The 27,700-nt window shown below is 41.6% G+C and overlaps 1 pseudogene across 1 annotated transcript; it reads left to right on the top strand.

The window, feature by feature from the left end:
- Nucleotides 1-218: 218 nt before the first annotated feature.
- Nucleotides 219-27,506, top strand: LOC148047006 (uncharacterized; annotated as a pseudogene). Its single transcript, XR_015696102.1, has 4 exons — nt 219-453; nt 11,250-13,190; nt 15,163-15,267; nt 25,616-27,506. The product of XR_015696102.1 is annotated as an uncharacterized LOC148047006 (transcript).
- The last annotated feature ends 194 nt before the right edge of the window (nt 27,507-27,700 follow it).

Here is a 27,700-nt window from a genome sequence, read left to right as displayed (position 1 = left end):
TCCCAATCCTGAGGGAGTGGGGGAGAAGGAAGGGAAAGGCTCCGGGCCCCTCTGGACTCCGCTCGGCTGGGAAAGCGGCGGCTCTCGCCCAGCGTCCTCCGAGGGAGAAACGGCGCTTGCCGGACCCCGAAACTGCAGCTGATCAAGGAGGAGGAGAGGAAGGAGGGGCTAGAGCGTCTCCCACACTCTGCAAGGGAGGAATGGGGACCGGAAACGGCAGGAAAGGAAGCGTCCGTGGATCCTCTCTAGGAGCCTGCTCTCGGTCTCCCTCTCCACCTTGGATGGGAGCTGAATTTCGGGTAGTTTTCCTGCCTTTTTCCCCACTTGCGGCATTTTGGGCGACTGTGCAACTTCTGGGCCTCCGGCAAGGCTGCTCCTGGGCCCCGCTCCGGGCAGGTGGGGCTCCCGCTCTCCCTCGGGCTGCCAGGAGGGCTTCTCCCCGCCAGGAGGAAGGTAGCCCCGAATCGGTGCCAGGAGGAAGGTGCGGGTGGATGCGGGGCTGGACGGGGAGCCTCTGGGCAAAGGGGGGTGGGGGAGCCTCACCCCACGGAGGGAAAGGGGGCTTCTCCTCCAAGGGTTTAAGGGGGGGATTATTGGGTGGCTGAAAGAAATACCCGCCCTTCTCTCTTCAATGGGAGTTGGAGGGTTTTTCTTTAGGGGAAGAAAAAGGGTTCAAATGGCTTGAATTGAGTTGAATGTTTTCCCAACGCAGAAAAGATGCACTTGCTTTCGGCTGCACTTCAAAGGAAGAGAATGAATATTCTTTGCTTTTAAAAAAAACATTTTCAAACACAAAATACACACAAACAAAATTTAGACATAAACTAAATTTACACAATATATTGCAACTTCATGTTCCTTCTTATAGCAGTTTCAAATCGGTACAATTCTTCTTATGTTATCTCCCCTTCTAATATGTTTGAGTTTCACCATTTTTAACCCTCTTATTTTACTTTACTTTATCTGATATATTCAGTGATTACCTGTAGTAAATTTAAAGTCTCTTGAGTGCACATGGACAGTACATGTTAATCCTCCTTAAATTCTATTTTTGGCCTTTGTTGGCTTCTTTCATTGACCTTTGTTTCTTTCCTATCTCCACCTATACCAATTATTGCATATCTGATTGTGGGAAGTGATCATCCAGCCCTCTCCCAGAAAAATGAAATATCCTAGGAAATATGGAAAAGGCAGAATATTTCTCTGGATGTGAAAAGAAAGAAACATGTTTTAAAAGACAGACTAGTTGCCTGTAGCTTCCTGTCCATCCCCAGTTAATGGGCCATTGAGATGGCCAGGCTAGCCCACTTTACATAATAAAGACTTCACCAGAAGCTACAGAAAGGCATGATCATATAAACTGATCACAAGGCATCTGAGAACTCATCACAGACTAGAGAGTAGCCCCCTGCATGGCACCATGGGATTCTGACAACCAGTCAGAATACATTTCTTACACAGGAACGGGAAACAGAGAGGTGGGACTAAACAGGGTATAAAAAGCCTAGCAAGCCCCTTCCTCAGCCTTCGTCTCCTCCACCTACATTGAAGCACGTGATCACCTTTTCTGTTTAGGGCTCAAACCATATGGCCCTGTCCAACAATAAACCACCTTTCCAAGCAGCCTCCATGTCTCCAGTGTCTTCTTCCCCACTTGGAGCTGAACCCAAAAGGACATTTCTTTCAACATGATAATATTCTGTCTCTTCTTTTCCCTGAATTTCTTTTTTTAATTTGTCCATTTCGGCACAGACCATAACCTTTCTTATTTCGTCTTCGCTTGGTATCAATTTATTTGTCCATTTCTGAGCAAAGGCAATCCTCACTATCATTATGTTTAGAATTAAATACTGGACTTCTTTTTTATACAAAGACAATTGGTTCTCATTACCTCCTAATAAAAATACTTCTGGTTTCCAATCAATTTTGAGTTCTGTTATCGATTCTAACCAATTTTGAATTTTTTCCCATGCTTTTTGGCTTCCTCACACATCCACCATTTGTGATTATATGTTCCATGTGCTATTTCACATTCCCAACATTTTGGTGATATATTTGCTGAGATTTTTGCTAACCTTGCTGGTGGTAGGTGTCATCTGTAAAACATTTTGTACCAGTTTTCCTTGTATGCAACCGATAGTGTCATTTTTAAATTTGTTCCCCCAAATTTTCTCCATTTATCTAATTCAATATTGTAGCCAAAGTTCTGTGCCCTTCTTACGAATTTGTTCCTTCACTATTTCTTCTTCCAGTTTATATTTCAGAAGAAATTTATATATTCACCCTATCATCTTTCTTTCTATACTTTGAATTATTTTGTTTAATTCGTGTGGTTCCATTTGGATGTCGTATAATTTAGTATCGTTTTTGTGTTTACCTTTAATTTTCAAGTAAGTTAGCCAGTCGGCTTTCATGTTTTGTTCTACCAATTCGATTGTTTTTAAATTTCCCTGTCCATTAATTAAGTCTCTGTATCTTATAACTTTATTCATATCTGTAAAATTTGGGTGCAACATCCTTTCTGTCGGGGATAGCCAATTCTGGATTTTCACATAGTGGTTTTTTTTAATTTTGAGCCAGTTTTGCAATAACGCATTTCTAATTAGATGTTTTTGAAAGTATTTGTGTGTTTTGTTTTTACCATCCCATAGGAACGTGTGCCAACCTACTTGCAGATTGTGGCCTTCTAAGGTCAAGATTCTTTTATTTTTTAACTCCATCCAGTCCTTCAAGCATGTTAGTGTTACTGCTTGTGCATATAATTCCCAGTCTGGTAATGCTGAACCTCCTCTCTCCTTGTTATCTTGCATTGACTTTAGTTTAATCCTCGCTTTTTGGCCTTGCCAAATGAACCTGGATGTTAGTTTGTTTAATTCCTGGAAGAAAGTTTTACCAGGATTTATAGGTGCGGCTTGCAACAAAAATAACAAAAGTGATAATTGAATACTTTTCCAACTTTTTAAATCTTTCTTAGTGTCATTAGTTTATTAGTTATAATTTTGCGCGTATAATTTTGTGAAATATTTTTGAATAATTTGCCTCTTTTCTTCCGATTTATGTTGAATATTTCCTTTGTCATTATTGTGGATGATAAATCATTCTTTTTCTCTTTCATTTTTCAATCTTTATGCCCGCCAATTTTTTTTGACCGCTTAAATTTTCGTGTGCTAATTATTTTTGGGTTATTAAATTAATCTTATTTTTTATCATCTCTTTTGTCTTTTAATTTTATTCCTTGGGTCTTTCTGTAATTCAGATTCGGCTTCACTAAGTTCTTTTTGCATACGTTCTTGTTTATCTTTTTCCCCCCTGTTTTTTCTTGCTATATAGGCAATCGTGAGGCCTTTTATGTATGCTTTCATGGTATCCCAGAGATTTTGAATTGAGATGTCTTCCTTTTTGTTCATTCTAAGAAATAATTTTAATTCTTTCCCTAGCATTTGAGTGTATTCTGTTTCTTTTATGATATCAGGATTCATCATCCATCTTTTTCTTCTTTTTTGGCCTTTCCATTTTAATTTTATTGGGTTATGATCCGCCCACTTATTTGTTTTAATTTACTCTTATTGGTTGCATAGTCCAAATGATGTCCAGGCCATATCTATTCTCGACCAAGACCGATGCAGGTTCGAATAGAAGGTATACTGCTTTTTTTCTTTTGTGCATTTCTCTCCAAATATTGTGTAGTTTATATTCCGTGGCCCTCTCAGAAAAGGATTTAGGTATTCGTTTTTTTCGTCTTTTTTTTTAAAACTTTCATAGTTCATTTTTTATCCACTATTGCGTTATAATCCCCAATTAAGCAAATATTTTCATAATCTAATTCATTCATTTTATTGTGCAATTTCCTATAAAATTCCTCTTGTTTCTGATTTGGTGCATATATCACTATTAATAAGGTCGGTTTTTGTGTTGTTTCTTATTCAATCATTAGAATCCTGCCTTCTTCGTTGGAGTAGGCTAATTTGGACTTTATTTTTTCTTTTACGTAGGTTGCTATCCCTCTTTTTTCTTGTCTGCCAATGCTCTATATAATTTTCCACATTTTGTGTTTTCCCGTAAGTTAATATGTTCCCTTTTAATGTGCACTTCCTGTATACGGGTTATGTCTGCCTTCAGTTTCCTAAGTTTATTAAACATCTGTGCTCTTTTCTTGGGCAAAGGGGGGAAGCCTCGGACCACAGAGGGAAAGGGGGCATTTCCTTGAAGGGCTTAAGGGGGGTGGGGATTATTGGGTGAACGAAAGAAATACCCACCCTTCTCTCTTCAATGGGAGGGTGGAGGGTTTTTGTTTAGCAGAAGAAAAAGGTTCAAATTTTTGAATTGAGATGAATGTTTTCCCACGGAGAAAAGATGCACTTTTATTTTTGCCTTTATTTAAATGATAGCGAATAAATATTGTTTGCTTTTCATCTACTGTTTTAATTGTTTACGTTTGTTTCTAGAAAGCTGAGTAGAATCTGAAAAAAATCTTTATTTTCCCAGTTTTGCTCTAAAGGAGGGTGGGATGTGGCAGCCCCTTGTTGGTGGGTTTTATCCATCAGAATAGGGCGGCAAGGGACCCCCGGAGGTCTTCTAGTCCAGCCCCCTGCTCAAGCAGGAGTCCCTACACCATTTCAGATCAGTGGCTGTCAATGTTCTCTCTAATTTTTTTTTCAGTGTGTGCAGTAAAGTATAGTGTTCGAGCAGCACATTTTCATGCCTGAGGACCTGAATTTTTTTTAGCCATAATTGCCATCAGAGCAGATATTGGGAGGGGGCAAGGAGGAAAAGGGGCCCCTCCCTCTCCCTCAGACCCCCAGGAAGGAAGGGAGGGGAGGGGGAGGGAAAGGAAATGGGAAACAAGGAAAGGAAAGGAAAAAGGAAAGGAAATAGAAAAGAAGGAAAGGAAAAAGGAAAGGAAATGGGAAAGGAGAAAGGAATGGAAATAGGAAAGAAGAAAGGAAAGGAAAAGAGAAAGGAAAGGAAAAAGAAAAGATGGAAAAGAAGGAAAGGAAAAAGGAAAGGAAAGGAGAAAGGAAATGGAAAAGGAAAGGAAAAAGAAAAGGAAATGGGAAAGAAGGAAAGGAAAAGAGAAAGGAAAGGAGAAAGGAAAGGAGAAAGAAAAGGTAATGGAAAAGAAGGAAAGGAAAAGGAAAAGAAGGAAAGGAAAAGGGAAAGGAGAAAGGAAAGGGAAAGGAAAAGAAGGAAAGGAAAAAGAAAGGAAAGGGGAAAGAAGAAAGGAAAGGAAAAAGAAAAGGAATTAAAAAGAAAAGGAAATGGAAAAGAAGGAAAGGAAAAAGGAAAGGAAATAGAAAAGAAGGAAAGGAAGTGGGAAAGAAGAAAGGAAAAAGGAAAGGAAAAAGGAAAGGAAATGAAAAAGAAGAAAAGGAAAAGAAGGAAAGGAAAGGAGAAATGAAAGGGAAAGAGAAAGGAAATGGAAAAGAAGGAAAGTGAAAAAGAAAGGAAAGGAAAGGAGAAAGAAAAGGAAATGGAAAAGAAGGAAAGGCAAAGAGAAAGGAAAGGAAAAAGAAAGAAAGTTAAAAGAAGGACAGAAAGGAAAAGGAAAGAGTGGAAAGGATTGGTACTGCTCAAAAATCAAGTCTCAAGATCCCATGGACCCCTTTGGCTCAGGCATTCCAATTCCACGCTGCTTCCCTCTCTCCCCAAAGCGAAGGGATCGCAGAAAAAATGCTGAGAAACCCCGGATGTGCAGAGAAACGCAGGCTACAACCAGCGAATCCCGTTTTCCCAGGAACTGGCGGTGTTTTTTTGTTACCACTGCGGCCGCGGACGTACGCAGCTTAGAGGGAACACTGGTGGCTGTCCATTCTTTTCTTAAAAGACTCCTCTGCAAACCAGTTGCTCCACTGATTAATTGTCCTCCCTGTTAGGAAGTTTCTCCTTAATTCCAGCTTGCTCCTCTCCTTGGTTAGCTTCCATCCAATATTTCTCATCCTGCCTTCTGGTGCTTGGAGAATAGACTGACCTCCTCTACATTCTGGCAGCCCCTCAAATACTAGAATACTGCTATTATGTCACCCCAATCCTTTTTGTCTAGTCCAGACTAAACATTCTCGTCAAATAAGGAAATAAGATTGTTTTGGCATGATCTGTTTTAACAAACCCATGCTAGCTTTTATTTATAACTTTGTCTCTAGAGGTTCGAAGATCTGTGTTTTTATTATTCTTCAAAATGGAACCACATTGGTTCTTTTCAGATTCATTGTTGTCTTATTGATCTCCAGGTGCAGGACAAGAAAGGTGGGTCCTAGAACGACTATCTGCTCTGCAGTCTATAGTTTCTGTTTTCCTAAGAATTGAATCACCTGTCACTGAAACTCGCTTTCTTTCCCTATGAAATGCCGAGATATTTTCTTCCTGTTGTAGAAATACTGGATTTTGCCTCTTTTTAAGGAACCATTGCTCTTTTGTGGGCGGCTGCATATTTCCTTCCAGGGGGAGAACACGACAGCAATTGATTCCTTGGAGTGGAGTAGAATACATAGAAGGGGATTTGCTCTCGGTTGTTGTTTCCTTCTTTTTTTTTTTAAAAAAAAATATATTTTATTCAATTTTCACATTCCATTTGCAATCATTTATATACAGGGTATTTACTATAAGAAAAGAAAAAAAAGAAAAAGGGAATAAAACGAACAAATAAAAAAGGAAACACAACTCATCATTCACAACCCCACCTAACCCTTTCATCCTCCATACACCCCATCTACCCCCTCCAACTTTCCTTTCTCCCTCTAACACTCCCCTCCTACTTCCCTTTCCCCTCAAACCTTCCTTCTCCCCTTACTCCCCGGACACCCTCCTTACATTCCCCTTATTCCTTCCTTACTCCTCCCTCTTCTTTCCCTCTACCTCCCTCCTTGGTGTATGCCTTTATTCGAGTGTTGTTTGATCTGATAAAAGTAAACTAAACCAAGGAAAAAAAAGAAATAAAAAAAGGAAAAAAACAAAAACAAAAACCACCGTATATAAATACATTCTTGTTCTTATTAAGACTATGTTAACACCCCCCCACCCCACCCCCCACAAATCCCCATCCCTAATCCTCCCGACTTCCCAGGGCCCACACCTGGCACTACCTTCTGTCTAAAATATCTTGTATACATATGGATTAAAAAATAAAAGTAATATATCAAAAGAAAAAAAAAACAGAGAAAAAAAAAGAGAAAAGAGAAAAAAGAAAAAAAAGAAACCACTCTTTGTGTTGATCTCAGCCTCCCATCTTTATCTATGCTTAAATAGTATAAATCATTCTATCTATATTTTATTCTCGTCTCTTACTTCTTTGCTATTTACCCCAACCTTCTGTAGATTCTCCCGTTCCTCTTCCTAAACCTCATGATCCCTTCCGATAAAATTTAAGCAACGTGGTTCATGCCATATATTCAAATATAACTTTACAGACAAGTAATCAAACTTTCCCTTCTAGTAAAATTTAAACAGCGTAAATGATCTTTCTTTACCCCCTTTTCAAACAGTAATTCAAAATCCCCTACTTAGTAAAATTAAACAGCGTAGATCAAATATTACTTTACACAGGAATCAATTTCTATCTTAAGATAATTCCAACCGACTTCCTCTTCTAATAGGATTTAAATAACGTAGTTCATTCCACATGCATTTTACCCTCATCCCTCACTTGTCTGATATTTACCACTATCAAATTTATACTAGCATTTGTTTAAAATATAACTCAGAGCGATTTCAACCAACTTTCCCTTCAAATAAAAGTTAAGTAGCATGGATCATTCCACATATTCAAATAATACTTTCAGCAAGAGTCAGTTAACCTTCTATTTTAAAGTAATCCCTTCTAACAAAGTTTAAACAACATAAATCATTCCTCATTCTTTTTACACTTATCTTAAGATAATCCCAACCGGCTTTCTGTTCTAATAAGCTTTAAAGAACGTAAATTTTACCCTCATCCCTTGCTTGTCTGATGTTTACCACAAATAACGTAGTTCCTTCCACATGCATTTTACCCTCATCCCTTACTTGTCTGATATTTACCACTATCAAATTTATACTAGCATTTGTTTAAAATGTAACTCAGAGCGATTTCAACCAACTTTCCCTTCAAATAAAAGTTAAATAGCATGGATCATTCCACATATTCAAATAATACTTTCAGCAAAAGTCAGTTAACCTTCTATTTTAAAATAATCCCATCTAACAAAGTTTAAACAACATAAATCATTCCGCATTCTTTTTACATTTATCTTAAGATAATCCCAACCGGCTTTCTGTTCTAATAAACTTTAAACAACGTAAATTTTACCCTCATCCCTTGCTTGTCTGATGTTCACCACTATCAAATTTATGCTAACGTTAATTTAGAATCTAGCTTAAAGTAGTTTCACCCAGCTTTCCCTTCTGATAAAAATTAGTCCGCTTTTTCTACCGGAGAGAGGTCCCAAACCCCCATTCAGTCCTCAAGCATTTTGAAATGTCTAAATTCTCGATCTCCGCCTTTCTGCCTCTCCGAGGGAGGAGGGGCTACCCCCTCCCTCTTGCAGCCACATGGCCAGCCGCTTGCCTTCTCCTTCCGCTTGTCTCTCCTCTCTTCCAAGCACGTCAGGAAGTCCCGCCTTCAGAATCCTACAATAGAAATCTTGAGCCTCCGAAACAGAGTTAAGACGAAATCTTTGATTCTCAAATGTAACCGTGATACCGGCAGGGGCCTCCCATCTGTATCGAATCTGTTGACTCCTAAGCTCCTTAGTTAAAAAGGTGTAGTCCCTTCTTGCCTTCAGCATCTGAAAAGGAATATCTTTGAAAACAATCAGGTCCTGGCCGTCAACTCGGAAACTGTTATTATGAAGCTTTTGCACAATCGCATTTCTAGATTCTTTTGTAGAGAAATGTATAATTATGTCCCTCGGGAGCTGTCGCTGTTCCGCTATCAATGAGTTCTGGCGATAGATTTTCCGAATCTGCCAATCAAAGTTAAGTCCCGGGCTTCCCAGCGCATGGCTGAAGGCTTCAGCAAAGGTCTGTTTCAAATTCTCTTGCTCCTTTTCACGGAATCCTCTGACTCTTATTGCAAATGCCTTCCTATTAAAATTTATCATCATAAGCTGTTTTTCGTTATCTCTAATTTTTTGTTGTAAAATTTGAATATTGGTAGTCAAATTAAAATTAGCCTTCTCCAGACTTTCCAATTTGTTCTCTATTTCAGCAGAGTAATCTGACAGGGCAGACACGGCTGCAAACGTATTCGCCTTCATTTGATTAACTTTAGATTTTAAATCATCATAAAGTTCCAATACAAATTCCTTAATTTCTTGCTTAAAGGCATTAAAGATTTTAAAGAGATATTCCTGTGTTAAAAATTCTCCAGTAGAGGGCGTAGGAGACAAAGGCTGTGTTTCCAGTAAAGATTCTTTAAATTCTTTAGACACATTTGTAGCAAGACGCTTCTTTGATCTGGGTGCCATAATAAATAAGTAAGCAGCGCTTCGCTCCCCTCTATTTCCAAAGAAGAAGAATTTATTTTGTTAAGAAGCGGTATGCAGGAAGATAACACCGGCTGAGTACATCCAGTATCAATCATCCACGGAGAGAAATCGCCATTTTGAGGTCTATTTAGACAAAGAAGTCTCTAAGACGAATGGTGCTGGTATTTAAGATAGTAATAAAAGCATAAATCTCACAGGGGTGGTACCCTCCCGTATCAATTCTAGCTTGAAAAAACTTTGTTTTGTCCTGGGGGGGGCTAGCCTGTCTGGGGCTGCCAAAAAAAAAGGCAGCTGAGAAGAAATGGCTGGAGATAGAAGCTCCGCTCCGGTTGGATCTAATCTCTTTCCACAGCCAAAAAAAGAAAAAGGCTGTGGCTTACGAATAGACCCTAGCCGACGGAGCTATCCTCCCTGCCCCTTTCTTAGCCAAAAAGGGGTGCTATCTATGATCTTATTTAGATATACAGACCAGATCTCTGAGGAGCTCGGTGGAGCCCTCCTCGGCAACAGGCCACGCCCCAATGGTTGTTGTTTCCTTCTTAAAGTGATAGGCTTCCATCGGTCTTCCCCTTTAGGTCCATATATTCTAGGGTCAACTTTTTAAAATGGGAATTGTTTGTTCCCTGTTGTGTTCAAACTGTATTGCTGGCCCCAATCAATGTATTTGCATCCTCCCTTAACTATAAAGCAACAATAGGAAGCCATTCTAGCTGGGAGACATATTCATACTACTGCAATGCGCTCTACATGGGGCAGCCCTTCAAGAGCATTCAGAGACTTCAGCTTGTCCAGAATGCAGCCGTGCGAGCGATTGTGGGTGCACCCCGGTACACCCACGTCACATCTATCCTCCGCGAGCTGCACTGGCTGCCTATTAGTCTTCGGATACGCTTCAAGGTGCTAGCCATCACTTATAAAGCCCTTCATGGTATTGGACCTGGGTACTTGAGAGACCGCCTGCTGCCAATTACCTCCAACAGACCGATTAGATCCCACAGATTAGGCCTCCGAATTCCATCTACCGGCCAATGCCGATTGGCTACCACCCGGAGGAGGGCCTTCTCTGTGGCTGCTCCGACCCTCTGGAACGAGCTCCCCGTGGAGATTTGGACTCTCACCACACTTCAGGCTTTCCGCAAAGCCCTTAAAATCTGACTGTTCCGACAGGCCTGGGGATGACGAGTTCCCGTCCCCGCTCGAATTGTGTGCTTGTTGATTGTTTTTAAATTGTTGTAGTTGTTTCTCCGTTGTTTTCCTCCTGTTTGTATCCCCACCCTTACTTTGGTTTGTGAGCTGCCCTGAGTCCCTCTGGGAATAGGGCGGCATAGAAATGCAATAAATCAAATCAAATCAATCTGTGCTGGCCCAAAGAACAGGGTCTATGAATACCTACATGGGTTGTACTCTGTACACAATTAGCTCTACTTGGAACATATAAATCCTATGAGGGGTCTTTGCAGTTTCTCTCCCATCATATAGAATCATCTCCCACACCCAAAGCGAGCAAAAGGAAAAGGCAGGGATCATCCCCAGTTCAGGCAGGCAAATGGGGGGCAACAGGAATTCTGTCAGCCATCTCTCTCATCATACTAAGAAAAGCAGAGGGGAGGTCAGCTCCACAGGGGGCATCCCAGCATGGCTTTCATTCTGGGGTGGGTGGGGGGAATAGAGGCTTTGAGGACCCCACCAGTGTTCATATAGGGGGTGTCCCAGCTATTGCTTGGGCTATTTGGAGAGCTGAAGAAAATAAATCTTCTCTCCTTCACTTCTTTTTTCTTCATCCTGCAGGTGCCACCAGGAAAACCTTTGCACAAAGTTCTGCTTGCAGGATCCAATCTGGGTCAGTCACCAAGGCCAGAGGTTTCGTCTTCTCGGCTTTTGGACTCATGCTAGAGCCCCTCCCTCCTCCTGCCCATCGTTCAACCTTTTGGCCAAAGTTCTGCTTGTTCGAATTTCCTCCGATAGAAATCCCTGGAAGTGAGCAGCCCCTGGAGACTATGCAGAGGGGGGAACACTTTGGCCACAGGTCCCCCCAGAGGAATCAGGGGAGACTCTCCAAATGCTCAGATTGTGGGAAATCCTTTGCTTACCGGTCCCTTTTTTTGATCCACCGGAAGCTGCACACGGGGAATGGATCCCACCTGTGTTTCCTTTGTGGGAAATCCTTTCCTGGAGTGTGGAGCTTTGCCAAACATGTCCGGAGCCACCCAGGACTGAAGCCTTACAAATGCGGAGAATGCAGGGAGCGTTTTGCTAAAGGCTCGGACCTTGGAGCCCATCAGCGAATCCACCAGGGAAAGAGACCTCAGGAGTCCTGGAAGCGCTGGGGAAGATTTCCTGAGAGACAGCGTCTCTCTAGGCCTCAGAACAGCCCGACTGAAGAGAAGCCCTGCAAGTGTGTGCAATGTGGGCTGTGCTTTTCCCAAACCTCCCAGCTGCTTAAACATCAGCAAATCCACACCGGAGGAAAACCTTATCAATGTCTGGAGTGTGGGAAATCTTTCCGTTATAAACAATTGTTTAAAAGACATGAGAAAATTCACACAGCGCAGAGTCCTTATAAATGCCTAGAATGTGGGAAGTGTTTCACTCGGAGCTCATCTCTTTACCAACATAATAAAACACACACAAAGGACGAAAACAAAACATGCATAGAATGTGGGAAATCTTTTTCCAGCAAATCATCCCGGCTGAAACATCAGAGAATTCACACTGGGGAAAAACCCCACAAATGCCAAGAATGTGGGAGATGTTTTGGTGAAAAGTCAACTCTAATTCAACATCAGAGAATTCACACTGGGGAAAGACCCCATCAATGCCCAGAATGTGGGAGATGTTTTGGCTATAAATCACGTCTAATCACACATCAGAGAGTTCACACGGGAGAAAGACCCCATCAATGCCCAGACTGTGGGAGATGTTTTCTTCACAAGGGACACCTAATTCGACATCAGAAACTTCACACTGGGGATAGACCCTATAAATGCCCAGAATGTGAGAAAAGATTTGTGGGTTCTTCTGAACTTAGGAGACACCAAAGAACGCACTGTGGAGAAAAACTATATAAATGTAATGATTGTGATAAATGTTTTTCTCTTAAAGAAATTCTTTTTCGACATCAGAGTATCCATTCAGGTGTGAAGCCCTATATGTGCATCGAGTGTGGAAAATTTTTCCGTAGAATACAATGCCTCAGAATGCATGAGAACATTCACAGAGGGGAAAAAAAGTTCAAATGTTTAGAATGTGGGAAAGCATTTGGTCGTTCATCATATCTTAGAATTCACTGGCAAACCCACACGGGTGAGAAATGCCACAAGTGCTCAGTGTGTGAAAAATCTTTTGGTCGCAAAGATTCTCTTAGAAAACATGAGTGGATTCACAAAGGAGAGGAGCCTTCCAAATCATGCCTGCTGAAACCCTATCAATGCCCAGACTGTGGGAGATGTTTTGTTCGGAAGGAACACCTAATTTGACATCAGAGACTTCACACTAAAGACAGACCCTATCAATGCTCAGAATGTGAGAAAACATTTGTGGAGGCTGCTGAACTTCGGAGACATCAGAAGGGGCACACAGGAGAGAGGCCCTATAAATGTGGGGAGTGTGGGAAAAGTTTTCTCTCAGCAACACTGCTTCGGGTTCATCTGAGAATCCACACGGGGGAGAAGCCATACCTATGTGTGGAGTGTGGGAAATGTTTTTCCCAAAAACAACACCTTGGGAGGCATCAAAAGATCCATTCACGAGTGAAGCCATAGAGATGCACAGTGTGTGGTAATGTTTTGTTCGAAAGGGAGACATGAGAAAAATGACATGGGAAAAGCCCTAATAGGCCCTGATGGTAGAACAGTTTTTCATAGTTGTTCAACCCTTAGGAGCCATATAAGAGATCATAAAAGGGAGAAAAATTAGAAACTCTTAGATCGTGGGAGAGCATTTTCTTGTCAATCGTTCCTTAAAAATCAAACTCTAATCCATATAGCAAAAGATGCAGTTTAAATGCTTGAAGTGTGATGTATCAGGGCTCTGAATGTGGCAAAGTTTTTTATCTGATCATCAGATCTTCAGATGCACATGAAAAATCCACACAGGAGGAAAAACTTGCAGGTGTGAGTAACATGAGAATACTTCTCCTTGCCAATTGGAGCGCCTTGCCTCCTGGAATTTGTCCATTAAAATTGCCTCCTTGGAAATTTTCTTTGCTAAGTTAAATGTTTTTATAATTTTTAAAACAAATTAATTCTAAGTCATGAAAATGAAAATCTGATGAGATCGTGGAAACCTAATATCTAATGTGAAATTGTCAGGAACCGTATAAGGACTCCTGCCTTGCCCAGGGAAGGTGGGACTAGAAGCCTGCGCCTCTGTTATTCTGTGGTAGGTCCCTTCTAGCCCTTGGATTCTAAGTATTTGAAAAGAAAATGGAAAATGGATGAAAAGCAAAGGGAGGGTTCATTTAGTGTCCATTCAAAGTTACAGTGGCACTGAAAAAAGTGACTTATGACCACGTCTCAGCAACCCTATGGTCATGTGATCAAAATTCAGATGCTTGACCACTGACTCACATTTATGACGGTTACAGTGTCCCAGGGTCACCTGATCCCCTTTTTGCGACCTTTTGACAAGCAAAGTGAAGTGTGAAGTCAGATTCACTTAACAACCATGAAACTAGCTATACAACTGCAGTGTTTCACTTAACTAGTGTGAGAAGAAAGGTGGTAAAATGGGGAAAACTCACAGGGTTGGGCCTGCCCTGGGTGTTGATCTGCTGTGCTGGTGGCTTGCCGTCGGAGCTGGTTGACGTGCCAGCGCCACATTTGCCCATCATTGAGCTGGACCCTATAAGAGTAGGGTCCAGTTAGTTGCGTGAAGCAGCCCTGACAGTGTGGGAGTTGGGGAGTAGTGATTTTTAAGGTTCGCCAAAAGTGTCTCCCAAGGCATCGAATGGATGGAGGAGCCGCTAAAGCCCTAGCTGTTCCAAACCTCTCGTGGCCACAGGTGCTGCGTAAATAGCCTCTTTTACGGCCACTAGAGAAACCAGTGAAGTCGTTTGCCTCCAGGAAGCACTCAAACCTCTCGAGGTAGGCGTCCCATATTTCAGTGGCCGGGCTGAATGCTATGAATGCTATTAGGTAAGCCATCCTTAGAAGGACGGAACGTGAGGAATTAGCCTTGGAGCGATGTCTCGTCGCCAGTGAGTTGAGGCAGCTCTAATAGTGACTTTGCTTCTTTCCTTTACCTCAGACATGATACCAACCTCGTCGCTAGTGTTCTCTAGGGAGAACGAGGCAGACAGGAACTAAGGGAAGGCAGGTTGAAGCTAACACAACCTTTGATTACGGTAACATACAGCTCAACGTAAGGCAAACCTCGAACCAGCAAACAACAAAACATTTGACAGCTGACAGCCCTTTTATACCAGAGCTGTCAGATGCTTAACCAATAGAATTGCTGGATTTTCCCGCCAGCTGGCTGCTCGCGTCTTAGCCAACCAGGAGCTAGCAATGCAAGACAATGGTGTCATAGCCTCGAGGACTTAACACTTGACAACAGAAACTTTGGGTTCAACGGTGGTCGTAAGTAGAGGACTACCTCTAGATGATAAATTGAGAGTTCTTAGAACAGGAACACGGAGAAGACAAGGTGAAGACAAAAGAATGTGGAGATGTTTTGATGAAAAGTCACACCTAGTTTAAACATCAGAGGCTTCACACCTGAGAGAGACCCTATCAATGCCCAGAAGGTGAGAATAGATTTGTGGATTCTTCTGAACTACAGAGGCACCAGGAGGGGCAGGAAGGAGGCCCTATAAATGTGGGGAGTGTGGGAAAAGTTTTACCCGAAAATAAAACCTTAGGAATAATCAGGCTGGAATGAAGCCATACAGATGCATAGAGCACTGGTGGATTCCTACCGGTTTGCTGATTGTCCGTGCGCATTTAAAAGAAACTTGCTCTGAAAGGAAGGAAAACAGCGAAGGAGGGGCAATTCAATCTCCCTCCCCAATCAGCTGGGCTTCAGAAGCTGAAATAGAGGGAGGTCCAACCCTAGGGGCCGGTGGGTGGGCCCCATTTTCTTTTTTAAATATATTTTTATTTTTGCATTTAAAATAGTGTTGCACAGCGAAGCCATTATGGCCATACAATCATATATATGTACATAATCTCATCCATTAGCTGTCAGTCTACTTAGTACTTTATCTATCCTTCTATCCAATCACATTGTTTACAGTTTGTTCCAGTCTTGTCACCTTGTCTTATACCAATAATAAAATCTCTTCCAAACTTTCATAATATTCCAACTCCCCTTTTTTAATTCTAGAGTGAACCTTATCTGCTTCCGCACAGGCCAAGATTTTCCTAATTATGTCTAACTCTGATGGGATACTTCCTTTTCCCCAATACTGCGCATGGGTTATTTCGGCCGCTGTCAATACATGGATAACTAAATAAAGCGCATCCTTCTTATACCCCTCTGGTTTATACCTAGGAGGAAAATTTCTGGTTTGAACAGAATTTGATTTCCCACCATTTGTTCCAGCCATAATTGTACCATTCTCCAATATCTTTTTGCCTCGTTGCATGTCCACCACATATGGAAAAAGGTGCCTGGTGTTTTCTTGCACTTCCAACAATTTGGAGCCAAATTTTTAAACATTTCAGAGAGCGGTGCTGGAGAAAGGTGCCATGTGTAGAATATCTTCTACAGAATTTCCTTGTAGTTCATGGCCATTGTTCATTTCCGATTGAGTGTCCAAAGTCTTTCCATTTAGCCAATTCAACATTGCAACCAAATTTTTTTGCCCAGGCAACCATAGTTTCCTTAACATGTTCTTCCTCAAGTTTACATTCAAGCAGATATCTGTACAACATTTAATTAAAATTTTGATTAAAGTGGGTGGACCACTTTCAAAGCAACAGAATCGGTTTGCTCTCTGCTTGACGGGAGAGCTACCGGTTTGGGAGAAATGGTGCGAACCGGTAGAAACCCACCACTGGCATAGAGTGCGATTAAGTTTTGCTCAAAAGCGACACATCAGAAAAATGACATGGGAAAATCCCCACCATGCCCTGATGGTGGAACAGTGTCCAATAGTGGATCAAACCCCGAAAATCATATAGAAGTTTGTAAGCTTTCTTAAATTTTAGGAAAAGTTAAAGTGCAAGAAAAGAAAGGAGAAAGAACTGAAAAAAAAGAAAGGGAGTGAGGGAAAAACAAAATTGAAGAGGGCAGACAAAATGTGGAAAAAGCTATAGAGATAAAAGAAGTTTCCAACTTTCTTCACTGAAGGTAAAATCCTAAGTACCAATAATTCTTTAAATTAGAATAAACCATAACAAAGAGTATTTTTATCATTATCAACATGTATATCCATAAAGTAAAGCGGCAGAGCGAATATCATGGCTACCATCATTCTGATCTCAAGATTCTGTCAATTCTAGCCTACATCAACAAAGTAAGAATTCCCGAACTCTTCTGGGTTTCCCTTTGTGATTCAGCCTCTCTTGAAGAGCTGATACCCGTCTTGACCCCAATATCATTTTTCTTTCCAAAACAGGCAAGGCAGTTTCATTAAAATTAGCTCCTATTCCCTGGGGTTTCTTTGCAACCCTCCAAGTGTTTCAAACCGTAAATTTGTGAACATCTTTTAAGCATTCCAATTGGGCTAAAGTTCATCTCTGAATTTTTGTACATTTTGTATCACGATACAAAAAAGGTGTTGAAACTAGAAAAGGATGCAGGGAAGAGCAAGAAAGATAAATAAGGGAATGGAGGCTACAGCATAAGAGGAAAAGTTGCTGATTACGACTAGTCCAAGGGAGAGAAATAGGAGTAACAGGATGGTGACACCCCCCTCCCAAACACACATGCGACCCCTCCCTGGCTTTCCTGAAGGCTGGAGAGGGCTAAAAATGAGCTTGCCAGTGTGCGCATGAGGGTCAGAGCTGACAACTGGAATGCAACCAAATATGGCTCCAAATGCCACCTGGGACACGTGTGCTCCCACCCCCGCTGTTCCATGCAAGCACGCAGCGCTTTCGTGGAGCCTGGGGAGGGCGAAATTGGTTGCCACAGGTTCACCATCATGGGCATAGGATCTCTTGCTGGAGGGGGGAGTTTTGAGCTTGAGGACCTCCAGGTTCCCTTCCAAGTCTGTTATTCTGTCAGCTTTCACACCTGTGGCTTGGAAAGTGTTACACACCCACCAGTCACACCCATCAATGCCCAGAACGTGAGAAACGATTTGTGGAGTCTGTTGAACTTTGGAGACACCAGAAGAGGCACACGAGGCAAACAACGATGAAAGCAGAGCTCATAGGTTGTTCTTTCCTGATGCCCAGAGATGCACAATAAGGGAAGCATGATGCCCATTTTCGACAATTGGCAAAAGTATCACATCCAACCTCTGATCCACGTGTCTCATCCTCTTGCAGTTTAGCATTTCCCCACAACCCACCCGGGAAGAGGCGCCCCCGAGTGGAGACGGAGCTCCTTGGGAAGGGACGAAAGGCAGGGAATTAAACTTTCGCCCTTTGCACCTGGCGGGAGGAGGAAGAGGGGGGGGTTCCTTCCTTCCACTTCCACGGGGCCGCCTCTGCTGCAGGGAGACCGGCCGGCGGGCAATGAATGGATGGAGGGCTTGGCTGACTTCCAGGGCTGGAAGGGAATCCTCCTTTAGTGTCGGTCTGTGTCCTTGCGGAAGCCACGAGCTTCTACTACGGAGCCCATCCTCCCCAGCCGTCTCAGCCTTGCCAGGTGCCGGATGGGGGATCCCAGCGCCCGGTCCCGCCTCCAAGTCCACCCCAAACTTCGGGGAAAGGAGGGAGCGGGGATCCGCGGGCGACTCTTCCCAATCCTGAGGGGGGGGGAGAAGGGAGGGAAAGGCTCCGGGCCCCTCTGGACTCCGCCCGGCTGGGAAAGCGGCGGCTCTCGCCCAGCGTCCTCCGAGGGAGAAACGGCGCTTGCCGGACCCCGAAACTACAGCTGATCAAGGAGGAGGAGAGGAAGGAGGGGCTAGAGCGTCTCCCACACTCTGCAAGGGAGGAATGGGGACCGGAAACGGCAGGAAAGGAAGCGTCCGTGGATCCTCTCTAGGAGCCTGCTCTCGTTCTCCCTCTCCACCTTGTATGGGAGCTGAATTTCGGGTAGTTTTCCTGCCTTTTTCCCCACTTGCGGCATTTTGGGCGACTGTGCAACTTCTGGGCCTCCGGCAAGGCTGCTCCTGGGCTCCGCTCCGGGCAGGTGGAGCTCCCGCTCTCCCTCGGGCTGCCAGGAGGGCTTCTCCCCGCCAGGAGGAAGGTAGCCCCGAATCGGTGCCAGGAGGAAGGTGCGGGTGGATGCGGGGCTGGACGGGGAGCCTCTGGGGAAAGGGGGGTGGGGGAGCCTCACCCCACGGAGGGAAAGGGGGCTTCTCCTCCAAGGGTTTAAGGGGGGGGGGATTATTGGGTGGCTGAAAGAAATACCCGCCCTTCTCTCTTCAATGGGGGGTGGAGGGTTTTTCTTTAGGGGAAGAAAAGGGGTTCAAATGGCTTAAATTGAGTTGAGTATTTTCCCAGCGCAGAAAAGATCCACTTGCTTTCGCCTTTATTTAAATGGTAGAGAATGAATATTCTTTGCTTTAAAAAAATATTTTCAAACTTACAAAATACACACAAACAAAACTTAGACATAAACTACATTTACTCAATATATTGGAACTTCATGTTCATTCTTATAGCAGTTTCAAATCGGTACAATTCTCCTTATGTTATTTCCCTTTCTAATATGTTTGACTTCCACCATTTTTAACCCTCTTATTTTACTTATCGATCTGATATATTCAGTGATTACCTCTAGTAAATTTAAAGTCTCTTGAGTGCACATGTACAGTATATGTTAATCCTCCTTAAATTCTATTTTTGGGCTTTGTTGGCTTCTTTCATTGACCTTTGTTTCTTTCCTATCTCCACCTATACCAAATATTGCATATCTGATTGTGGGAAATGATCATCCAGCCCTCTCCCAGAAAAATGAAATATCCTAGGAAATATCGAAAAGGCAGAATATTTCTCTGGATGTGAAAAGAAAGAAACATGTTTTAAAAGACAGGATAGTTGCCTGTAGCTTCCTATCCATCCCCAGTTAAAGGGCCATTGAGATGGCCAGGCTAGCCCACTTTACATAATAAAGACTTCACCAGCAGCTACAGAAAGGTATGATAATATACTCAACTGACCACAAGGCGTCTGAGAACTCATCACAGCCTAGAGAGTAGCCCCCTGCATGGCACCATGGGAGTCTGACAACCAATCAGAATACATTTCTTACACAGGAATGGGAAACAGAGAGGTGGGACTAAACGGTATAAAAAGCCTAGCAAGCCCCTTCCTCAGCCTTCGTCTCTTCTTCTCCACCTACATTGAAGCATGTGATCACCTTTTCTGTTTAGGGCTCAAGCCATGTGGCCCTGTCCAACAATAAACCATCTTTCCAAGCAGCCTCCATGTCTCCAGTGTCTTCTTCCCCACTTGGAGCTGAACCCAAAAGGACATTTCTTTCAACATGATAATATTCTGTCTCTTCTTTTCCCTGAATTTCTTTGTCCATTAATTTGTCCATTTCGGCACAGACCATAACCTTTCTTATTATTTCATCTTCGCTTGGTATGAATTTATTTGTCCATTTCTGAGCAAAGGCAATCCTCGCTATCGTTATTATGTTTAGAATTAAATACTGGACTTCTTTTTTATACAAAGAGAATTGGTTCTCATTATTCCTAATAAAAATACTTCTGGTTTCCAATCAATTTTGAGTCCTGTTATTGATTCTAACCAATTTTTAATCTTTTTCCCATACTTTTTGGCTTCCTCACACGTCCACCATATGTGATTTTATGTTCCATGTGCTATTTCACATTCCCAACATTTTGGTGATATATTTGCTGAGATTTTTGCTAACCTTGCTGGTGGTAGGTGTCATCTGTAAATTTATATATTCTATCATCTTTCTTTCTGTACTTTGAATTATTTTGTTTAATTCGTGTGGTTCCATTTGGATGTCGTATAATTTAGTATCGTTTTTGTGTTTACCTTTAATTTTCAAGTAAGTTAGCCAGTCGGCTTTCATGTTTTGTTCTACCAATTCGATTGGTTTTAAATTTCCCTGTCCATTAATTAAGTCTCTGTATCTTATAACTTTATTCATATCTGTAAAATTTGGGTGCGACATCCTTTCTGTCGGGGATAGCCAATTCTGGATTTTCACATAGTGGTTTTTTAAAATTTTGAGCCAGTTTTGCAATAACGCGTTTCTAATTAGATATTTTTGAAAGTATTTGTGTGTGTTGTTTTTACCATCCCATAGGAACGTGTGCCAACCTACTTGCAGATTGTGGCCTTCTAAGGTCAAGATTCTTTTATTTTTTAACTCCATCCAGTCCTTCAAGCATGTTAGTGTTACTGTTTGCATATAATTCCCAGTCTGGTAATGCTGAGCCTCCTCTCTCCTTGTTATCTTGCATTGACTTTAGTTTAATCCTCGCTTTTTGGCCTTATCAGATGAACCTGGATGTTAGTTTGTTTAATTCCTGGAAGAAAGTTTTACCAGGATTTAGAGGTGGGGCTTGCAACAAAAATAAAATTCTTGGTAAAATATTCCTTTTAACTGTGGCTATGAGTGATAATTGAATACTTTTCCAACTTTTTAAATCTTTCTTTGTGTCATTAGTTTATTATAATTATCATCTTTAATTGTAGAACACTTTGCTGACATCCAAACCCCCAAGTATTTCACTTTCTTAATTGTTTGCATTGTAGTTGCTAATTCCAATTCCTCTTCTTGCTTTTTTGTCATATTATCAGTTTTCCTTTTTCATTTTTAAGTCTTAAACCTTTTATTCCCTGGTCCTTCCTAATTTCATTTAACAATATTTCCAAAGTTAATATAAACAGCAAAGGAGAGAGGGGCATCCCTGTCTAACTTCCTTTTTTATTTCAACCTTATCTGTTAGGTCTCCGTTCATCAAAACTTTGGCTGTCTGGGTATTATGTAGTTTTTCTATCATTTTTGTAAATTTTTCTTCAAGTTTCATCCTATCTAATTGAGTTGTTATAAACTTCCAGATTACGTTGTCGAATGTTTTTTGTGCATCAAGAAAAACCAGAACCAATTTCTTTTCCGGATGCACCTCATAATATTCTAATATATCTAGGATGACTCTTGTATTATTTTTAATGTGCCTGTGATGTAAAAATCCATTTTCATTTGAATGTATTCATTCATTTAGCACTTGTTTAATTCTTCCTGCCATAATTGCTGCAAATAATTTATAATCGGAATTCAATAGTGAAATTGGTTTATAGTTTTGAATTTCTTGTAAGTTAGCTGCTTCTTTACGGATGAGCAATATTGCTTCCATCCATGATTCAAGCATCTTGGCTTTTCTAAAACTTAATTAAATATTTCCAATCCTACTTCTTCCAATATTATTTGTTTATATTTGTATAACTCCCCCTGGATTCCGTCTGGTCCTGGGGTTTTATTCTTCTTCTGGTTTTTCAGGACTAATTCTACTTCTGATGTCGTTATTGGCCTGTTTATTGCCCCCCCCCCACCTTTGTTCTTTCGAGATTGGATTTATCTTTTCTTGGTTTAAATATTGTTTTATCTTAGTTATAATTTTGCGTGTATAATTTTGTGAAATATTTTTGAATAATTTGCCTCTTTTCTTCCGATTTATGTTGAATATTTCCTTTGTCATTATTGTGGATGATAAATCATTCTTTTTCTCTTTCATTTTTCAATCTGTATGCCAGCCAATTTTTTTTGACTGCTTAAATTTTCGTGTGCTAATTATTTTTGGGTTATTAAATTAATCTTATATTTTATCATCTCTTTTGTTTTTTAATTTTATTCTTTGGGTCTTTCTGTAATTCAGCTTTGGCTTCACTAAGTTCTTTTTGCATACGTTCTTGTTTATCTTTCCCCCCCCCTGTTTTTTCTTGCTATATAGGCAATCGTGAGGCCTCTTATGTATGCTTTCATGGTATCCCAGAGATTTTGAATTGAGATGTCTTCCTTTTTGTTCATTCTAAGAAATAATTTTAATTCTTTCCCTAACATTTGAGTGTATTCTGTTTCTTTTATGGTTTATATTCCGTGGCCCTCTCAGAAAAGGATTTAGGTATTCGTTTTTTTCGTCTTTTTTTTAAAACTTTCATAGTTCATCTTTTTATCCACTATTGCGTTATAATCCCCAATTAAGCAAATATTTTCATAATCTAATTCATTCTTTTATTATGCAATTTCCTATAATATTCCCCTTGTTTCTGATTTGGTGCATATATCACTATTAATAAGGTCGGTTTTTGTGTTGTTTCTAATTCAATCATTAGAATCCTGCCTTCTTCGTTGGAGTAGGCTAATTTGGACTTTATTTTTTCTTTTACGTAGGTTGCTGTCCCTCTTTTTTCTTGTCTGCCAATGCTGTATATAATTTTCCACATTTTGTGTTTTCCCGTAAGTTAATATGTTCCCTTTTAATGTGCACTTCCTTTATACAGGTTATATCTGCCTTCACTTTCCTAAGTTTATTAAACATCTGTGCTCTTTTCTTGGGCAAAGGGGGGAAGCCTCGGACCACAGAGGAAAAAGAGCTTTTCCTTGAAGGACTTAAGAGGATGGGGATTATTGGGTGAACGAAAGAAATACCCACCCTTCTCTCTTCAATGGGAGGGTGGAGGGTTTTTCTTTAGGGGAAGAAAAAGGTTCAAATTGTTTGAATTGAGATGAATGTTTTCCCACGGAGAAAAGATGCACTTTTATTTTGGCCTTTATTTAAATGATAGCGAATAAATATTGTTTGCTTTTCATCTACTGTTTTAATTGTTTACGTTTGTTTCTAGAAAGCTGAGTAGAATCTGAAAAAAATCTTTACTTTCCCAGTTTTGCTCTAAAGGAGGGTGGGATGTGGCAGCCCCTTTTGGTGGGTTTTATCCACCAGAATAGGGCGGCAAGGGACCCCCGGAGGTCTTCTAGTCCAGCCCCCTGCTAAAACAGGAGTTCCTATACCATTTCGGACCGGTGGCTGTCCATTCTTTTCTTAAAAGACTCCAGTGTTGTAGCAGCCACAACCTCTGCAAACCAGTTGCTCTACTGATTAATTGTCCTCACTGTTAGGAAGTTTTTCCTTAATTCCAGCTTGCTCCTCTCCTTGGTTAGCTTCCATCCAATATTTCTCGTCCTGCCTTCTGGTGCTTGGAGAATAGGCTGACCTCCTCTTCATTCTCTCAAATACTAGAATACTACTATCATGTCACCCCCAAACCTTCTTTTCTAGTCCAGACTAACCATTCTCGTCAAATAAGGAAATAAGATTGTTTTGGCATGATCTGTTTTAACAAACCCATGCTAGCTTTTATTTATAACTTTGTCTCTAGAGGTTCAAAGATCTGTGTTTTTATTATTCTTTCCAGGATCTTCCCAGATACTGATGTTGGGCTGAATCGTTTGTAGTTTCCAGGGTCTCTCCCACCCCCCCACCCTTTCTTGAAAATGGAACCACATTGGTTCTTTCCAGATTCATTGTTGTCTTATTGATCTCCAGGTGCAGGACAAGAAAGGTTGGTACTCCATAGGTTTATTTCTGTTAAATCCTTAATTTTTGCTTCAGGGAGAGAACATGCCTGCCTAGAACAACTATCTCCTCTGCAGTCTATAGTTTCTGCTTCCCTAAGAATTGAATCACCTGTCACTGAAACTCGCTTTGATTCCCTATGAAATGCCGGGATATTTTCTTCCTGTTGTAGAAATGCTGGATTTTGCCTCTTTTTAAGGAACTATTGCTCTTTTGTGGGTGGCTGCATATTTCCTTCCAGGGGGAGAACACGACAGCAATTGATTCCTTGGAGTGGAGGAGGATACATAGAAGGGGATTTGCTCTCGGTTGTTGTTTCCTTCTTAAAGTTATAGGCTTCCATCGGTCTTCCTCTTTAGGTCCATATATTCTAGGGTCAATTTTTTTAAATGGGAATTGTTTGTTCCCTGTTGTGTTCAAACTGCATTGCTGGCCCCAATCAATGTATTTACATCGTCCCTTAACTATAAAGCAACAATAGGAAGCCATTCTAGCTGGGAGACATCTTCAATGTGTGCTGGCCCAAAGAACAGGGTCTATGAATACCTACATGGGTTGTACTCTGAACACAATTAGCTCTACTTGGAACATATAAATCCTATGAGGGATCTTTGCAGTTTCTCTCCCATCATATAGAATCATCTCCCCCACCCAAACCGAGCAAAAGGAAAAGGCAGGGATCATCCCCAGTTCAGGCAGGCAAATGGGGGGCAACAGGGATTCTGTCAGCCATCCCCCTCATCATATGAAGAAAAGGAGAGGGGAGGTCAGCTCCACAGGGGGCATCTCAGCATGGCTTTCATTCTGGGGTGGGTGGGGGAATAGAGGCTTTGAGGACCCCACCAGTGTTCATATAGGAGGTGTCCCAGCTATTGTTTGGGCTATTTGGAGAGCTGAAGAAAATAAATCTTCCTCTCTGCTTCACTTCTTTTTTCTTCAACCTGCAGGTGCCACCAGGAAAACCTTTGCACAAAGTTCTGCTTGCAGGATCCAATCTGGGTCAGTCACCAGGACCAGAGGTTTCGTCTTCTCAGCTTTTGGACTCATGCTGGAGCCTCTCCTCTTGCCCATCGTTCAACCTTTTGGCCAAAGTTCTGCTTGTTCAAATTTCCTCCGATAGAAATCCCTGGAAGTGAGCAGCCCCTGGAGACTATGCAGAGGGGGGAACACTTTGGCCAAAGGTCCCCCCGGAGGAATCAGGGGAGACTCTCCAAATGCTCCGATTGTGGGAAATCCTTTGCTTACCGGTCCCTCCTTTTGATTCACCGGAAGCTGCACACGTGGAATGGATCCCACCTGTGTTTCCTTTGTGGGAAATCCTTTCCTGGAGTGTGGAGCTTTGCCAAACATCTCCGGAGCCACCCAGGACTGAAGCCTTACAAATGTGGAGAGTGCAGGGAGCGTTTTGCTAAAGGCTCGGACCTTGGAGCCCATCAGCGAATCCACCAGGGAAAGAGATCTCAGGAGTCCTGGAAGCGCTGGGGAAGATTTCCTGAGAGACGGCATCTCTCTAGGCCTCAGAAGAGGCCAACTGAAGAGAAGCCCTGCAAGTGTCTGAAATGTGGGCTATGCTTTTCCCAAACCTCGCAGCTGCTTAAACATCAGCAAATCCACACCGGAGGGAAACCTTATCAATGTCTGGAGTGTGGGAAATCTTTCCGTTATAAACAATGGTTTAGAAGACATGAGAAAATTCACACAGCGCAGAGTCCTTATAAATGCCTAGAATGTGGGAAGTGTTTCACTCGGAGCTCATCTCTTTGCAAACATAATAAAACACACACAAAGGACGAAAGCAAAACATGCCTAGAATGTGGGAAATCTTTTTCCAGGAAATGGTGCCTGCTGCAACATCAGAGAATTCACACTGGGGAAAAACCCCACAAATGCCAAGAATGTGGGAGATGTTTTAGCACAAAGTCACAGCTAATTCGACATCAGAAAATTCACACTGGAGAAAGACCCCATCAATGCGCAGACTGTGGGAGATGTTTTGTTCAGAAGGGACACCTAATTCGACATCAGAAACTTCACACTGCTGATAGAGACTATAAATGCCCAAAATCTGAGAAAAGATTTGTGGGTTCTTCTGAACTTCGGAAACCCCAAAGAACGCACTGTGGAGAAAAACTATATAAATGTAATGATTGTGATAAATGGTTTTTTAAAAAGTCACATCTTTTTGAACATCAGAGTATCCATACAGGTGTGAAGCCCTATATGTGCATCGAGTGTGGAACATTTTTCCGTACAATACAATTCCTCAGAAGGCATGAGAACGTTCACAGAGGGGAAAGAAAGTTCAAATGTTTAGAATGTGGGAAAGCATTTGGTCGTTCATCACATCTTAGAATTCACTGGCAAACCCACACGTGTGAAAAATGCCACAAGTGCTCAGTGTGTGAGAAATCTTTTCGTTGCAAACATTATCTTACAAAACATGAGAAGATTCACAAAGGAGTGAAGTCTTCCAAGCCTGTGCCGAAAAATGAAAAGTGCCCAGAATGTGGGCGGTGTTTTCGCTACAAGTCACACCTAATTCGACATCAGAGACTTCACACTAAAGACAGACCCTATCAATGCTCAGAATGTGAGAAAACATTTGTGGAGGCTGCTGAACTTCGGAGACATCAGAAGGGGCACACAGGAGAGAGGCCCTATAAATGTGGGGAGTGTGGGAAAAGTTTTCTCACAGCAACACTGCTTCGGGTTCATCTGAGAATCCACACGGGGGAGAAGCCATACCTATGTGTGGAGTGTGGGAAAGGTTTTTCCAGAAAACAACACCTTGGGAGGCATCAAAAGATCCATTCACGAGTGAAGCCATAGAGATGCACATAGTGTTGTAATGTTTTGTTCAAAAGGGAGACATGAGAAAAATGACATGGGAAAAGCCCTAATAGGCCCTGATGGTAGAACAGTTTTTCATAGTTGTTCAACTCTTAGAAGCCATATAAGAGATCATAAAGAGGAGAAAAATTAGAAACTCTTAGATCGTGGGAGAGCATTTTCTTGTCAATCGTTCCTTAAAAATCAAACTCTAATCCATATAGCAAAAGATGCAGTTTAAATGCTTGAAGTGTGATGTATCAGGGCTTAGAATGTGGCAAAGTTTTTTATCTGATCATCAGATCTTCAGATGCACATGAAAAATCCACACAGGAGGAAAACCTTGCAAGTGTGAGTAACATGAGAATTCTTTTCCTTGCCAATTGGAGCGTCTCGCCTCCTGGAATTTGTCCATTAAAATTGCCTCCTTGGAAATTTTTTTTCCTAAATTCAATGTTGTTATAATTTTTAAAACAAATTAATTCTAAGACATGAAAATGAAAATCTGATATGAGTGTGGAAACCTAATATCCAATGTGAAATTGTCAGGAACCGTATAAGGACTACTTATACAGGAAGGTGGGACTAGAAGTCTGTGCCTCTGTGGTAGGTCCCTTCTAGCCCTTTGATTCTAAGAATTTAGGTTTAGGTTTATTAGATTTATATGCCGTCCTTCTCCCAAGGACTCAGGGCGGTGTACAACATTAAAAAAAAAACATAATACAAAAGTAAAAAAAAAAAAAATATCCCAAACCCAATTAAAATTGACAATGACATTTTTTTAAAAAGAATT

Source organism: Thamnophis sirtalis, unplaced genomic scaffold, assembly GCF_051295495.1.
Source record: "Thamnophis sirtalis isolate CommonGarterSnake01/CBP01778 unplaced genomic scaffold, rThaSir2_p1.2 scaffold_3, whole genome shotgun sequence".
NCBI lineage: Eukaryota > Metazoa > Chordata > Lepidosauria > Squamata > Natricidae > Thamnophis > Thamnophis sirtalis.
This window is presented reverse-complemented; position numbering and strand designations above follow the sequence as displayed.